The 4,873-nt window shown below is 39.7% G+C and overlaps 1 pseudogene; it reads left to right on the top strand.

Annotated features, from left to right (window-relative positions):
* Positions 1–777: 777 nt before the first annotated feature.
* Positions 778–878, top strand: LOC115063274 (annotated as a pseudogene).
* The last annotated feature ends 3,995 nt before the right edge of the window (positions 879–4,873 follow it).

The raw sequence follows: 4,873 nt of genomic DNA, 5'->3' as shown, positions 1-4,873 counted from the left end.
CTCTCTCTCTCTCTCTCTCTCTCTCTCTCTCTCTCTCTCTCTCTCTCTCTCTCTCCTCTCTTTCTTCCTGCATTTCTATAATAAAGCTCTTAAACCACAGAGTCTCTGTTCTGCTCCATCGAGGACTGCTACACACTCTCTGCTCATTGTTAGGAACTTCTTCCCCATTCCATTTTCCCACAACCCTGGTGGCTTTAGCAAAGTAGCTCCAGGAAGGTCGCCATCGGGGCCGAGTACAAAGTGCCTGGCAGTCTCCCTACGCCTGACTGACCAGAGAATAGGGAAACTCTGGTGGGGCATGGGCATCTTTCTCCTCATAACTTCCCTTGGGCACCCCCTGGGCCTTCCCTTTTATTTTATTTTGTTCCCTACAACCTATGAACACTTTATTTTTGACAAAGAATCCAAAACCATACAATGGAAAAATGAAAGCATCTTCAACAAATGGTGTGGTCTAACTGGATGTCAGCATGTAGAAGAATGCAAATAGATCCATATTCATCACCCTGCACAAAACTCAAGACCTAGTGGATCAAGGACCTCAACATAAAACTGGATACACTAAATCTAATATAAAAGAAATTGGGAACTAGCCTTGAACACGTTGGTACAGGAGACAGTTTTCTGAACAAAACATCAATGGCTCAGGCTCTAAGATCAATATTTGATAAATGATACCTCACGAAACTCTAAACTTTCTGTAAGGCAAAGGACACTCTCATTATTATATTTTGACAAAATGGCAGACTATAGACTGGGACAAGATCATCCTGAGTGGTGCTCGCTTTGGCAGCACATATATTGGAATGATACAGAGAAGATTAGCATGGCCCCTGCACAAAGATGACATGCAAATTCATGAAGCATTCCATATTTTAAAAAAAGAAAGAAAAAAAGATCATCTTGAGTGAAATAACTCAGACCCAAAAGGACATGCATGATGTGTACTCACTAATATGTGGATATTAGCCAAAATTTTCAGAATCCCTATGATACACCACATAAACCAAAGAAGTTAAAGGAAAAGGAAAGGCCAAATAAGGATGATTAAATCCCACCTAGATGGGGAAATAAAATAGTTATAGGAGGCAGAGGGAGGGAGGGAACTAGATGGGAGAGGAGAAAGAGAAGGGAAGAAGGATCAGGTGTGAGGAGAGAGAGGAGAGAGGGCCAGAGAGCTGGGGGAATGAATAGAAATCTGAAGCTTACAGGGCTAGGGCGGGGGTGCAGGGAGAATCTCCAGGAAATCCCAGAGACCTGGGATGGTAGAAGCGCCCAGGTATCAATGTGGTTGAGCTTAGCCAAAATGCCTAACAGTTCATAAATGGAACCTGAAGAGGCCACCTCCTGTAGCTTGGAAGTACCCCTAGTGGAGGAATAAGAACACCAACCAACCATGAAATTTTCAACCCAAAATTTGTCCTGTCTAAAAGAAATGCAGGGACAACAATGGAGCAAAGACCAAAGGAATGGACAAACAATGACGAGCCCAACTTGAGACAAATCCCATGGGCAAGCACCCATCTATGACACTATGATACTCTCTTATGCTTGCAGAATGGAGCCTAGCATAACTGTCCTCTGAGAGGCCCTATCCAACAGCTGACTAAAACAGATACAGATAACCACAGCAAAACATTGAATGGAGGTTTCATACTCTTATGGAAGAGTTAGAGGAAGGATTGAAGGCCTTGAAGGGAATAGTAACTCTACAGGAAGACCAACACAGTCAATTAATCTGGACCCCTGGGAAAGCTCAGAGACTGAGTCACCAACCAAAGAGCATACATACAAGGACTGGTCTGAAATCCCTAGAACACATGTAGCAGATGTCTAGCTCAATCTCCATGTGGGGCCCCCAACAGCTAGAGCAGAGGCTATCCCCAAAGCTGCAAGCAGGCAAGGAATGCTTAAAGCAAGAGAAATCCTCGAAGGTGAAGAGCACACCAGTTGGTTCTCCAGTACCAAGTGGCCAGTCCTGACACCATGCATACAACTAACATTATTTACACTGAACAGATTGTATTTATATATTTTAAAACACATCGAACAGATTGTATTTATATATTTTAAAACACATACATGTGAACAAGTGAAAGATGCGTACATAGGAAGGACTACAAGGAGGAAAGGAGGGGAGAAAATACATAATTATAATGTTACAAAATTAAAAACTATAAGTATAAATATGCTAAGAAAAAAGGAAAAAATAATGACAAGGAACAAAGAAAGCTCTTGTAAACTTTGAGACCACATAAAAAGACCAAATATCTGGGGTTTTAGGATTCAAATCTTAGTATTGCCAAGGATGGATAAATCTTAACCAAAGACAGGAGAACAATTTCCCAAACCTATAAAGGGATACAAATAACCATGTATATGAGGGGCATTTTTTCAGTCAAGTCATACAACACTTAAGCCTAGAAAGTTCGTAGATAAAGAAAATAGATGCTCAAGAAATAAGGAGCACCAAAGCAAGACAAACAGACTTTTCCACATACACCTCACTGGCCAGAAAAGAATACTTGACATTTTTACAGAAGTTGAGGAAATAAAGTTTCAGTCAGCATTCTGTCCTAATCCTAAGCCAAACTTCATCCCATGCCATTTTTTGAAATTCAAGTCAGCCACTCAAGCAGCATTTTTGAAGTCAAATGTTCTAATACAATATAGTAAAAAAAATCCATTTGATCTGTGTGGAAGAATGGCAGAGAATACCTGAAGCTTTTGCTTTCTGTAAATAAAATATTTTACAAGAGCAGAAAACTTTAGATGTACTAACAGTGCAATTCATAACATATAATCTGAGCCAAAGGGTTTAAAACATCATTGCTGGTATTGGCATGGTGTGATGGCATGTGTAGTAGAAAATGTGATGTTGTGTTTGGAACCAAGGCTACAGTGAACTTGTGTGGTACAGAATAGGTGAGTGCTACCCAAAACCCCACAGGTCACTGCACATTCAGAAACCTTTTCCTATTGCCAAATTGTTCACAACCCACAACATTCAGATATGTAACCTCAGTTTAAGAAGTTGTACCTTCTTTGGAAACATCCTATCACAAACACTCAGAGCTGTGTGGGTTCCTAATCTCCTATACATTTCCCAATCTCGTCTAGTTGACAGTTGAGACTAATCATCATATGAGTTACAAAATAGATGTGGTGAGGAGTTATTTATGAACAATCAATGTAAGTGGCTATAGATTGAGTTTCAAATTAAGAGACAGGCAGTTACTAAACACTTTTTTTTTAATTATAAGACCCAATTACGGGGGAGGGTATAGGAAACTTTCGGGATAGCATTTGAAATGTAAATAAAGAAAATAATAATAATTAAAAAATAAATAAATAAATTTAATAAAAAAATTTTTTAAAAAAAGAAAAAAAAAAGACCCAATTACATGTTGCTTAAAAGAAACTTCAGGCAGGGAGATGGCTGGAATCACCAGGTAATAAACTAGAGGGTAATTGGAGAGAAGCAATTCTCTGGAGTGACTGTAGAAAAGTGCTGAGGTAACAGTAGGAAAGAAGGAAAGAAAGAAAGAAAGAAAGAAAGAAAGAAAGAAAGAAAGAAAGAAAGAAAGAAAGAAAGAAAGAAAGAAAGAAAGAAACAGAGTGTCTTCTGGTGTGTCCAGTCCCAAGTAAGGAGCACTCAGCTTTAAGTGTAATGAGTACAGCTTCAGAAGCTGAAAGCCATGGCAAAGACAAAGAGAGAGTCTCAGAAAATACACACTGCGCTTTCAATACCAAATAATCTAGAGAGAAGAGAGACAGGAGCAGTGTAAGAGATAAAAGCTGCATGAAAGACAAAGACCATGAATGGGGAGGGGATAAATACTCAAAAACACAGTAAATATCAGTATATTTGCAGTCTAACCAGAGAGGAATCCTGCAATCAGTATTCCACATAGGTTCTCGGCAGTTGACTGGATGAGTGACAAAAAAAAATAATTAAATTTTAAAAAAATAAAAAAAATAAAATTTTTTAAAGACATCCCTGCCAAGCCAGCAGCTACATGGGATGAGAGGCAAATCACTTCCTGAATGTCATAACCCACACCAGGAACCTAGGACAAGGGTCAGGGGACTTAGTCTGAGAAGTGGCTTAAAGAATCTCTCTGGCTGTGTGGAAAGAGTACTGATCCAGAATCATGAGGTGTTCTATACAATGGAAATCTGGTCTGAGACAGACAGGAGCGAAACTCATCAGTTTCCCAAAAGAGGGATAACCAGGAATGGCAAGTGCTAAAAGGTGCCAGGGTCTAAGTTGTGCCAATGGAAAACTTTACAACAGCCAGCCCTATCTAATACCTAGTAACAGAATGAGTGTCCAGAGTAATAACAATCACTGTCAGACAGAAAACCATAAATAAGATATGAAGTAAACTACCACATAGGATCTGCTCTCAATGAAGATAGCATCATATATAACTGGAGAAGAAGAACACAGTAAAGAAACAGAGTCCACATGTCTCCCAAACTGCATGGCAGCATCAAGAGAGAGAGTCCACATGTCTCCCAAACTGCATGGCAGCATCAAGAGAGACTTTGACCCTATTCTATTCCCTTCATTTTCATAGTTCCTTTACTTAACATCTAATTGTCTGAAGCATTGTCCTGTTCTCAATCTCTCTCTCTCTCTCTCTCTCTCTCTCTCTCTCTCTCTCTCTCTCTCTCTTTCCCTCTTTGAAACATGATTGCCCATAGGGCAGCAATCNCTCCCAAACTGCATGGCAGCATCAAGAGAGACTTTGACCCTATTCTATTCCCTTCATTTTCATAGTTCCTTTACTTAACATCTAATTGTCTGAAGGATTGTCCTTATCTCAATCTCTCTCTCTCTCTCTCTCTCTCTCTCTCTCTCTCTCTC

Source organism: Mus pahari, chromosome X (genome assembly GCF_900095145.1).
Source record: "Mus pahari chromosome X, PAHARI_EIJ_v1.1, whole genome shotgun sequence".
In the NCBI taxonomy this organism is placed as follows: domain Eukaryota; kingdom Metazoa; phylum Chordata; class Mammalia; order Rodentia; family Muridae; genus Mus; species Mus pahari.
This window is presented reverse-complemented; position numbering and strand designations above follow the sequence as displayed.